The sequence below is a fragment of the Triturus cristatus genome, chromosome 4_1 (assembly GCF_964204655.1).
Source record: "Triturus cristatus chromosome 4_1, aTriCri1.1, whole genome shotgun sequence".
Taxonomy (NCBI): domain Eukaryota; kingdom Metazoa; phylum Chordata; class Amphibia; order Caudata; family Salamandridae; genus Triturus; species Triturus cristatus.
In genome coordinates, this window is record NC_140585.1 from 1,334,789,133 (window position 1) to 1,334,801,656 (window position 12,524).

General features: G+C 44.4%; 1 protein-coding gene across 1 annotated transcript in view; it reads left to right on the top strand.

Moving 5' to 3' along the window:
- Positions 1–12,031: 12,031 nt before the first annotated feature.
- Positions 12,032–12,524, top strand: part of PRKAB2 (protein kinase AMP-activated non-catalytic subunit beta 2) — a 383,829-nt gene continuing 383,336 nt past the window's right edge. Inside the window, exon 1 of the mRNA XM_085654813.1 lies at positions 12,032–12,155. The gene's annotated coding sequence lies outside the window, so the exon portion shown is untranslated. The remainder of the gene's footprint in view (positions 12,156–12,524) is intronic.

A 12,524-nucleotide genomic window follows, 5' to 3' on the forward strand; every position in this document is an offset into this window, starting at 1 on the left:
GAAGTAGTACGAAGCGCGGACTTATAAATACGATCATGTTTCTGCTCGCGTCACAAACAGTATCACGTCAATATTCGTAACATTACGTAGCGTGTTGTGAGGAAGCGCGATGTCAGGAACATAACTATATTGCCGTTCACTTTGCAAACATTGTTACGGAAACATGTTAAGTGGCACGTAGCGTGGTGTCATGAATACGCAGACATCGACTTCAATATTTTGATTTTGACACATAAGTTTAACTACGTTGGGGATTGAAATAGGTAAATGACTGTCGGTTTGATATATATGTAGACATTCAGTATACAATAGATGTGGCTAAATACGAATTGCCATTGGACACATTGTTTAAGTGGTCAACACGAAATGATGACCCTTATGTTACACGATAATATAGAATAAAACATTTTTTCTTCGTTATATTCTGTATTCAGAGGGGACGGATCCTGGTCCTTGAAATACATGTGACTGACCACAACTACGAGGAAATAGTGATAGTGCACGTTTTGAGCCACGCTTTACCGAATCCTATGGTGGGAAATAGGTAAGCAATATAGACTGTTTCAATAGATGTCTCGACGAGCATCACTTTATCCATATTGTCAATGGTTGTCGTAAAGCACAACTTTACTTTTTAGGTATAAGTTTGGAAATTTCCCATACATCTAACAGGAACAGTAATTGTGAAACGCACAAGGTGAGACGTTATCACCTTACTTTTTATGACTTGGAGTACACTAGCACCAATGACTGCTTGGTTAGGTATATTTAATACAGGCACATCCATTAATACGCACTCCCTTCCTCGTTGCAAGATGAACCACGCATTCTGGTAATTTTTGAAAACAGTATGTAGCAATTCAGTGGTTTTTCTTTGGACTTTCGTTCTATCCACTTGGGGAGCCTGTCGGAACCTATCTCTCTACTAACCACACAAATAAGCGCTTTTCTTTCTATATTTTGGGGAACTCTATCCCCTTAAATTGGATGTTCATTTATGGATCTTGCTTACATTAGATTGTAAGGCATAACACAGCTGAAAAAATAGTGTGTACGTCTCTGTAAATACAGTAACTTAGATACGTTGTTTTTTTCTTTTTCTTTTTTCTTTGTCTTTCATTTGTATGCAGCCTTGAGAAAGCCCGTTGGGCGAAACGCGCGTCGGCTGCGTTGTGTAAACTGGACACTCATATGATTAACAAAGAATAAACATATACATTTCCTGTGACATCAAGATTGGAAATTCATTGTGTACTTCATATGAACATTTTACGTATTTGGACTACACCCAGGAAACAGACTGTCTAAAGGGGTGCAGGTTACGTTTGGGGTGTGCAGCATTGCCTTTTTTGTAAACATTTGAATCCCGGTTGCCTGTGCGACTCCCGCGCTGCCACCCGAACAGACTCAAATGCGCACCACGTGCGAGACGGCCTCCATTTGTCGCGTGCCCATCAGCCGAGCGCCCACAAGTAAATGTGGCACCCACTGTCCCCCTCGCGCACGCTACCATCTCCTCGCAACATCGAGTACAAGTGTTCTCGTAACCAACAGCCTGCAAGAACACTTCCTGAAAATTAGCCCATTGCAGCCCAGCCTCTAAGATGGTTTAAATTTTCCGGCTGGCCAGTGACCCAACGTTACTCATTTCGTCCTGCACTGTGTATGAGCATGCAAGTACCTCGGTTCCCCTAGACATTCAGCATGGGGGAAACACCTTTGATCAGTATTTATCCAGGATCACACAATTTAGAGGAGTGGGGACAGGAACTCTATTTTCAAGTTTCATATGGTCATACCTAAGCGACCTGGCCAAATCGAGTTTTCTACCAAGTTCGCCATAAACTATAGTATCCTGTAGCTTTGAATGGCAAGCGTTCTGCTACGCTAACGATACCCTTTACTGATTGCAGAAATTTAAATTGTGGGTCGGCAGCCACTGTTAGGATACACCTCTGCAGCCTGCCATTTCACATCGAGCATTTCAGAAGAGGTTGATTGGTAAGCTGACCAATTAAGAATTACCCTGTTTAACATAAACCTCCGTCGCCAGCTCGTTAACCCTCTTAACTATTTAATTAAAACTCGAGATGGCCCCCAAAAAGGTCTGAACTCCATTCTTTCAAAAACCACCGTAACAATGCATCCATAAAGACACGGTGCAACATACCAAAGCTCACAGCAGTGAGCGCGGGGACCGCACACTACAGCGTGCAGCACCCCCCATCACCCCCACCTCACACCCATGGGGCTGTCCCCCATTACGTACAGGCGGGGTCCAGACTCACCGCGGGACAGACAAGGCCGGTCAACCATGCCCCCCATCCGCCCGACCACACGACGGAGGATGCCAGTGGATGCACACACCACACCACCGACGCCAGACCAGCACAGCGTGTCCCGCGGAGGACAAGATGGCATCCTCCTCCCCCCCACCACCACAGAGGGCCCTTGTGTCCTGCTCAGTGCCTCGCCTGCCCGAGAGATGGCCATGACGGGGGGGGGGATAACGGCGACTGCCCTAACTCCTTGGAGCTGACCAGCCCCTCTCCCCTGGCGGCAGCCCTCGGCAGTGGCCGGGCCTAGGAGAAGACTCCACCGCCACGGGACCTAATGGGAAGGGGGGGCCGGGGGCAATGTACTCACCACTTCTCAGCTCCGAGGGATCATAGGTCACAGACGGCGTGCCAGGCAACAAAGAGGACCCAAAATGGAGGGGGAGGCCTAAATACCCTCCCCACACCACTGCGTGCCAGACATGATGTGTCTGGTGCGCCCTGTAAGGGGACTCCTCCTGGAGTCCCGCAGTAGTGAATGGGGGTGGGGAAGTGGCCAAATGGAACTAAGAAGGGCCGCCCTCTGAGGTGGCCTCCTGCGGGGGCCGTGGGCAGCCACAGTCTTGGCATTGCTCTGCACTCTAGTGAGGCACAGAGTGAAGGCCTTCAGTAAAGTTTCAAGCCTGGTTTACAAAGTTAACTCCCCTGGAGTATTGTCACCGGAACGAGCGCAACGCCCAGAGCAGTCCTTGGGTATGAACAGCCAGGGAACTGGAATGCAGTGCAGGCTGGTTACTGTGGATGGTTCCCATCGCGCTCTCACCGTCAAGAAGTGGCAAGGTTGGAGGTAATATAAAATTAGTTATACGGTGCAAAAAAAATAAACAGCCGCAGAGCTTCCCGTTGTGAGCTCCGTGGTACTGGGAAGGGTAGACTGGACAGAAAGTTAAGAGAAACTTCAGGAGCCGAACACTGTTCGGCCTGCTGGTGAGACCTCCGCCCTTGGCGTAACGACCCTGCACATGTGGATCCCTACCATATTGTCAGCTCCTGAAGCATCCTGGAACTTTCTGTCCAGTCTACCCTTCCCAGTACCACGGAGCTCACAACAGAAAGCTCTGTGTGGTGCTGGGTACAGGGTGCAGGGTTGCAAGTTCTTTACTTCCCCAAGCTATGCCCTCACCTTCCACCACTCGCATGCAAAACCGCAATGTTTTTTTATTTTTGTCCTCATTCACCTCAGGTCCTAATGTCCAGTACCTTAGCCCTCAAGTGCGAGAGGGAGACCGACCTCAAATGGGCATCAGAGCTAGACATTTCCCCCCTGCAGGTACATCTCTCTCAGAGTGCCTGATTTCTGGCAGCTGCATCGAATGGAGTGGGGGAGACATTACAGCACAAACAGAGAGTTATGTAGATGTAATCATTGGGAAAAGTTAGTCACTTATCTCCTCCATAACCCTTACTTTCCACTACCCCAGCCCATTTTTGCAACATAACCCAAAATCTTTTCTTCCTGGAATCTTTCCCTAATAAGTCAATTTTAGACATATAAAACATGGAATCTAGCCACTCTGAGTGTTGAGGCGGGGTTTCTCTCACCCCGTTACGACAGATTTCTGTTCTGGCCAATAGAATTGCATAAAACAACAAGTCTCTAGCAATTACTACCACTCCTTCCAAAACGGAAATGTTTCTTCTTTGAAAAATGTTTTAGTTCACTTTGAAACTGAAAGTGCACCACACAGTTTTTACCATGGCCCTTCAGTGTTCGTGTGATACTAAATCCTTACTTAAGGGAAGGAGAGAACGTGTGCATTGGAGGTGGTGGGATGGCGCTCCACTTAGATTTTATTCTTCTTGCATGAACTGCTGCCCATCCTCGAGATTTTCAGTACAAGGGGTGGTCCATATTTATAAAAGAATATATAAAAGAATATCTTTTAGTCCAATAAAATTCTATTTACATATACATACACTGAATATCCTCAATCCGGCACATATTAATTCTGAATCTTTAGATATCCCTTCCACTTTGGCGATGGATCAATTTAGTTGAATTTGGAAAAGTGATTCGAATCTTTCTCATTTATATTCAGACAATAATAAATAACCCAACACATCTGCTTGTTAATCAATAATATTTTTATCTAATAAATGCAAATTTCTTTAGTAAGAATTTTAATCAATCCACAGAACATCATAGTTACCTAATCTGGCTATTAGTTGTCCTCTTAAGTCAATCGATTCGTCATGTAACACGCTACAGTCCCAAAGATTGGTATGGAACATACACGTGTCCTCATTAATCACTGCCCATCAGTATAAGTGTCCTTAGTCCGTCAGGCGAAATGGGCGGCAATCTAATCTGTCAAAGATTCGGGAAAAAGCTGTCCTGCAGTGTCACCGTCCTCTCCGTTTGCATAACGTCAGGAAACAGGAAAAGATCGACCACAACTCACTATTCTATCGTCTTTTACAATAAAATTAATGACAAAATGTAGCAAAAGTCAATTTTAGGCACATCTGATTGGATGGTTAAGATTGTCCCTTCCGGTTTCTCATAGTCCATGATGTCACACTGTCAGACGTGATCCATCCGGCTTTACAAAGATTGTCCATTGTTAAAGCTTTTGGCAGCAGTCCAATCGCGACCTTGTCAGTGGAACACGCTGTGTGGGTCATCTTGAGGCCACTTGTTCAGGAGCCTGGGGCATGCACATTTAGTCGGAAGCCTCGTGGAATGGTAGCTGTTTCGTCAAGTCCGTAGGTCGGCCATTTTAACATAGGCCAAATTGGTCAACTTAAGCAAAACAAACACAGAAAGTAATTAAAACATGGAATTAACGAATAAAATGTTTTTTTTTTTTTTTTTTTTGAAACCGTTTATTACAGGTCTTAAAAGTATACAAGTATGGGCCCACAACCTTCCGGCCGGCCGCTAGCAATGGTAGGAACATACGACATACATTTATGGAACACGTGGTATTACAGGAGGAGCATTTCTCAGTAGATAACAATGTCAAAAACCACATCATCCAGGCCCCATTATGCGGTTTCATTTTAAATTAAGAACAACGAAAATTAAAACCACACCCACAAGGCAACCCACAATCAAAAATAGCAGCACGTGCTCCCCAAGAGGGGGGATCCCAACTATACACAGAAGTGTAAAGAGGGGGAAGAGAGCAAAGCGAGGACTGGGGGAACCCAATGCCCGGCAGCGGGGGAATGAGTCGGCTAAGGGGATGGGGCTGGCGAGGGATCAGGCAGCAGCGGTGGCGCGCAGATACCCCCTCGGTAGGCGTTCCAGGGGCCCCATACTTTCGCCCATGTCCCAGGCTTACCCCTCGCCACATACACCACTTTTTCGCGAAACATGCACCAGTCCATGTGTTCTTTCCAGGCCGAGACCGTCGGGGGCCTCTGGGATCCCCACAGTTGAGCAATATCACGCTTGGCTACCATATATCCCAGAGTCACCCACCACGTCTGCGGCGCTGAGTAATCAGTCGGTTCCCACACATTCAACAGGCATCTCCTCGCTTCAGGCAACAGCGCCACATGCGTAACCAGTCGCAGCACCTCATGTACACCACGCCAGAACCCCTCAACCTCCGGGCACTCCCACAAAATATGCATAAAGGTCCCCAAAGCACCACACCCACGTTTACACAACCCATCTCCGGCATAGCCCATACGCAGAAGCTTTGGCCCCGTCATGTAGACCCGGTAGAGTATCTTGAGCTGGACGAAGCGAAGGCGAGCCGGTATGGCCACCTCCTTCGGGGAGGCCACCGCGGAGGTCCAGTCCTCGTCGTCCAGCTCCAGCCCGTCGGCAACCCAAGCCGCACGAAGGGCAGTCAACAGGCCCGAGCGGTCGTTTATCAGCTTTTTGTATATAAGTGAGATCGTGCTGTCCGGGACGTGCCCATCCAGCACTCTATCTTCCAGGGGGGAATATTCCGGGATGGAGGCAACGTCCGAGAAGACGGAGCCCAGCGCATGACGGACCTGCAAATACCGGAAGTATTCACCGCCCTGCAACTGGAATTCCGTCTGCAGCATATCGAACGTTTTAAATCCTCCCCTCGTCCAAAGATCCCCCACTTTACTGATACCTATTATGTCCCACTTCTCGAAGCCCTTAGAGGTCCACAAGGAACCTAACCGCTCAGACGCGTATAGTGGTGACGCCCGGGTCAAACGGTCCTTCCACCCCATAGCTGCATTGGCCGCGTGCCAGACTTGCACCATGACACGCGTGGGGCCCGTCAGATGAGCGTCGGGCGCGCTAGAGTAGAGCGCTCGATTGTAATCGCCACCTGGCAGGAGCATCTTGTCCATTTCAAATGCCGGGTTTAAGGCGGGCCCGTAGAGGCCATGGTTAATGGCAGCGAGCTGGGAGGCCCAATAGTACCGTTTAATATCCGGGAGGGCAATCCCCCCGTCAAACCATGGTAGCGTCAGCTTAGCCAGAGCAATACGCGGCCTCCCACGAATAAAATGTTTAACCCTCACTAATTCCCGTATGTGTGTGTAGTTATCTAGCATATTAGCGACATTCAAAGCGTTTATACTCACCCAGTGATGTCATCTGGTGCAACTTACAATTACATCACAAAAGCAACATATACCACGTAATATTCTATTTTTTCTAGTGTTAGTATGCATACGTATATTAGTTTACAAATTATTTTAGCCATGCAAATGCAAATCCCGCGTGTAATTCATACATTAGTAGGGTTGATTAGATAGCAAACAAACACATTAATACTTATTATAATTAATAGATTATTCTAATTAGTATGAACATGCAGAATAGGGGGTATACGAAATGTTGTTTTACCCTCTCCATCAGTGGGATGGCGCTCCACTTAGATTTTATTCTTCTTGCATGAACTGCTGCCCATCCTCGAGATTTTCAGTACAAGGGGTGGTCCATATTTCTGGCAAAATCAATTTGCCTAATACCCAAATTTTCCACTCAAGGCAAACTTTCAGACATTGTCCGACCACTGGCTTTTTAAATGCTGAATGTTCCTTATGCTCTTTATTTCTTCTTGTCCAATGTACCGAGATCTTAAAACCAGCCAAATGCAAAGTGCTCTTCCTCCTTCTTTCCGAAATGTGGCAAGTCCTGGCATATATAGTTTCCTCAATCCAGAAGATTAAGGAAACAATGCCTCAGGGATGTTTCCTCTACCCTTGATTATGTTTTGATCTCTGTTTAAATAAGAGGGCTTTTCTCTCACTTTGAGATTGATTTCTATCCTTTTAGTGATCATGCTGCAATAATCTTCCTTATCCCCTCTGTAAAGAAAAATGATTGTGTTTTTAAACTTCCGTTAACCCCTGTGAATGCAAGAGAGAACGGTATTGTTTTTAATTGGGAAAGAGTGGATACTAGGAGGTTCTTGGACAACCTAGTCTTTAACCGTCTTGGGGAGATCATGCTCTGTTTAAACTCAGTCTCACACAATAGCATGGTCTCGGCCTTTGAGCTGATTTTATCTGATATTAAAAACAATTTAATCCGTGTTATACGTAATGTCCATCGTAAAAAATTTAGTTGGTTTGATGACAATTGTGATAAATCACTAAAAAAATTCTTCATATAGCCCTGAAGTGGAACCCTTGTAGCTCATCTTTGGTTAAGTGTTTGCGCCAAGCTTACAAGAAAGAAAGGACTACTAGGCTGAAAGTCCTAAAGGAAGAGTGGTGGGAAAACTTGCAGAAGGCTGCTATATTAAAAAGCTCGCAGGCTTTTTGGTCTCTGATTAACGCACCATTTTTAAGAGATGAACAGTCAATAACCACAGATACTCATGTTGAACAGGAAGAATGGGTGACCCATTCTGAAAGTCTATTCGGAGCTGATGAGACAGCAACTGCTCAGTCCTTTCCCAAAATTTTAGGAATGGCAGGGGGTGCTGTTAGTTTTACACTTGAAGAAATGAAGCAAGCTCTAAATCTGTATAAACGTGCAAAGGCACCGGGCCCGGATGGAGTCCTTATCGACTTTTTTGGGGAGATTCAAGATTTATGGGCCCCTCTTCTAACAAATGTTTTTAATAAAATTGCCCAAATAGGTGCCCCTCCTTCGTGGAAAACAACTGTAATTGTTCCCATCTACAAAAAGGGGAATAGGTCAATTCCGAAAAACTACAGACCTATCTCTCTGGGTCGTCTTCCTTTAAATAGACTGGAGGAATGGGTCATAGAAAAGAATATTATAATCCAATGTCAGTTTAGCTTTAGAAAAGGAAAAGGCACTGTGGATCAGTGCCTAAACCTGAGTCTAATTATAGCCAAATATACGGCAGCCAAAAAAGGCCACCTCTATCTTGCCTTCATGGATCTGTCCGCAGCCTTTGACTGCGTGGCTCAGCCTAGACTCTGACAGATCATGGAGGCAATGGGAATTGACCTGAACATTATTAATACTATCTGCGACTTGTACTCAGGTGCCTCAGCCTGTGTCCGCTATGGAAGGGGTGGTGAGTGCACCAGGTATTTTAAAATTGCGAGAGGTGTGAGGCAGGGGGGTGTTCTCGCCCCCTTCCTATTTGCACTCTACACCAATGATGTAGAAGCTGCCTTGCTGGGATCTACCCCAGATGTTCCTTATATAAATTCAATACAGGTGCCAATACTATTATAAGCAGATGATGCAGTACTTCCAGCACACACTAGTAATGCGCTGCGTCGTTTAGTGTTGGATTACACGCAATTTATGAACAATCGGGATATGAAAGTTAACTACTCAAAGTCTTTTATCCCTGTGGCAGGCCCAAAACAATGGAAACAACCCCAAATTAATACTGAAGGGAGAAAACTGGGAGTTGTTGATACTTTTAATTATTTAGGGATTAGGTTTGACCGCCAAATTAACTGGCAAAACATGATTGTAAATAGAGGGGTGCAGATGAAAAAGAATATTGGGGCCCTAACTAAATTTATTTTAAAAACTAGTCTTAACCACTTCCGTGCTCAGGACGGCTCCCGGCCGTCATGAGTCACAGTAGTTGTGTGCTCATGATGGCCGGGAGCCGTCCGACCGTTGCCGCTCCGCCCACGCGCGGCTAATTCCCCGCCTGTGCGGGCGAATTAATCAGTGGGCGGAGTTTGGACGGCTCCCGGCCGTCATGAGCACACGCCCACCGTGATTCATGACGGCCAGGAGCCGTCCTGAGTACCTGGGCGCCACGCCCAGCCCCGCCCCCCCTCGCACCTCAGCAGAATTTGCCGTGCATGGAAGGGGTTAAACCTATAGATGTAATAAAAACAGTGTATGAAGCTAAGACGGTATCAGCTGCCACTTATGGAGCGGCTGTCTGGGGATCCAGAGATTGTGCGAAACTGCAATCTATCGAAGATAACTTCTTTAAAAAGTTACTCTCACTGCCAAAGTCATGCGCCAATTTTAAGTGCCATATGCAACTGAGAGCCCCTTATATTGCTGATAAAATCTCTGTGGTGCCGATTTTAATGTGGCACTCAATATGGCGAAAGGAGACGCTCACACTGACAAGGGATATTATAAAGGATGTTTTGAAACTAGACGGGGTGGGTAATATAACCTGGCTACGATATGTTGAATCTACTTTGAAAGTAGCTGGGTTACATCATCTCTTTGTAGACCCTACAACCTGTTGGTCTAGTTCAAAGAATGACTTGAAAGCTCATTTACTATCTCATTTACAGACAAGAAGGGAGGCTGTTAACACCAAGTTGTCGACAGTCAAAACATGCATAGCAGCCCCTAGCATAATGCAAATGGATATAAACTCAACATATCTATCGTTCGTCACTAACCTACAACATAGATATATCTTGGTGAGATTCCGTTTAAATTATATTCCACTGATGTTGGGTCTTCCTTTTAATATCTATGTTGCCTCTGATCTTCCACTTTGTATTTGTGATGAGCGATCTATACAGAATTATATGCACTTCCTGTTTTACTGTAAATGTTATCATAATGAAAGAAAAAGTTTCATTATCCCCCTCATGTGTAAAATGAATTTTAGCAACAAAGAAGGGTACAAAGTTCCTCGTGTACAGTAGCGGAGAAGAGCAGGTGAGAGAGTATCTCAACTGATCAATGGTAAGAGAGACCAATCAGAAGAAAACGAGGGAAATTTCCCTTGTTTGAACTAGTGCTCTCACACACCCAGCAAGCTAGGTGTCATGCTTCATCATATGAGCACTGCCCCTCGTCAAGTCGGCGCTGCAATCCTTGACGGGCTCCCGAAATCGGGGCTCTTTGTCGGGGATCTTTTGTTCCTGCCGAAGGTGCTTGGGGGTGAGGGGCCTAATGTGAGGTGATGTAGCAGAAAAGTGGGTTTAAAAGGGGGTCAGTTGGTCCTACTTAAATTTTATTCCAAAGGTCAACTGCCCTATTAAAAATGTGTAGAGTGGCTATATGCTAGGAGTTAGGTATCTAGACATGAGCTCTACTCTATATGATCAACATGTTTCTTGCCGTAAGAGTCAGGAGGATCAAGGCAATTCATCAGGATCAAGATAAGGCTAAAAAAAAAAAAAAAAAAAGAATTTTAAACAGTGTTGTGTGGCCCTCTACTATCTGCAGTAAGTCTTTGACCCTCTTACCTGTTTATCTCTAGCGTCTTTCTTTTTATCTGCCTTAAAAAAGAGACGTTCAATTTGCTGGATTTTTACTTTTAAAAGAGGAATCAATTTACTGTATTGTTTGAATAATTATGAGTGCACATTTTTATAATATAAAAGTTTCATATAACTTTTGTATTTTAACTTTATTGTAATGATGTGAAATGTTTTTATATGTAGTATACTTTTTATTCCTTCATTGTGTCGGCGAAATAACGTTATTCTGACTGACTGGCCTCAGGGATACTTTATGTGCATCAACTAAAATTCATTGCATTCACTCATGTGGTTGAGCTGTCGATATTTTTTATGTGTAGAAAAGATGTTAGAGCAGTCAGAAACATACAGTATGTATACATACTAGTTCAATGCACAAGGTACAGAGACTGAAAAAACGTGGGACATAAAATATAAATGACTTACTTTTTTTTGTATTTGAAAACTGTTTATCTGTAATTGAAGATAATCTTCACATTAATTGGGGTGAAATAAACTCTTCTAAGAGAGGGCCTATAAACTCTCAGCTCCTGCTACATGTTCCTTCCCTCATAGACATGAGTCCCAGTGCTGAAAACCTGTATTTTGGTTAGAGTGTGCTACACCGCGTACTATAATATAAGTACAAAGAGGGATAGTACAGTGTTGCGTTGGCTACTCATGTATTCTGTATTGTGGTGATTTACGTATTACTGACATAGATGGTTTAAAGAAACAAGCATTTTCAATGCAATAGGTCTCACATTTGTTAAAGTTAGAACGGTTAGCGTTGAAAATGACAATATTTTTTACTTTGCTTTTTTATACCAATGGCAATAGCGCTATGCAAATATAATTTCTCAACTACAAATTAAAAAAAAGTAAAACACATTTTGATTTTCAATGCCAAGAGCTCTAACTTTAACAAATGCGAGACCTATTTCATTCCAAATGCGTGTTCAGTGTAGTCTACAAAGAAAGAATATTCAAGTGAGGCTCGGTGTACTGTATTCTAGCTTTCTTCCACTAGGTGGGAGCAAAATGCCTTTTCAGTCCTACTACCAGGATAAAAGAGGAGTTTGCATGTTGGGGTTTTCTGGCCACTGGGCTTTCCGTAAACCACCCGCCCCTCTCCTGCCTGTTGAGAAGCAGCAGCTGTTGAGAAGCATCAGAGAGCAGGCTGACAGTCTGTCAGAGGAGGTAGGCTCTGGGTACCGCAGAAAAAGCAATAAAACGGGGGCAGTAGCAGTCGAAACTCAGAGAAATAAGGTAAGGACGTTGCTTTAATTGCATAGTTTCGTAAAGTTGGTAGTGCAAGAATACATGTTTAACTGCTACACACACTACTAAAGGGGGCAGTGCCCGACTGGAATAAAACATCAATGTAACGGAACTTCGAAAGGACCAGAACAGTATGAAAAGATTAATAATTGTTCTCTCCTTTTAATGATACAAATAATTGTGAAATAGATTATATGGGTGTTTTTTGGTAGTTTGCAAGCATCGTTTTAAGAACATGCACACATCAGGTTTAATTGGAAACGTAAATCACAAAGTATTACTATAAACAACGTTCACTGTTAAAGCCTGCAGGACATATACAACTATAATATTGTCACTTTTTCCAAGCTGAGTGTT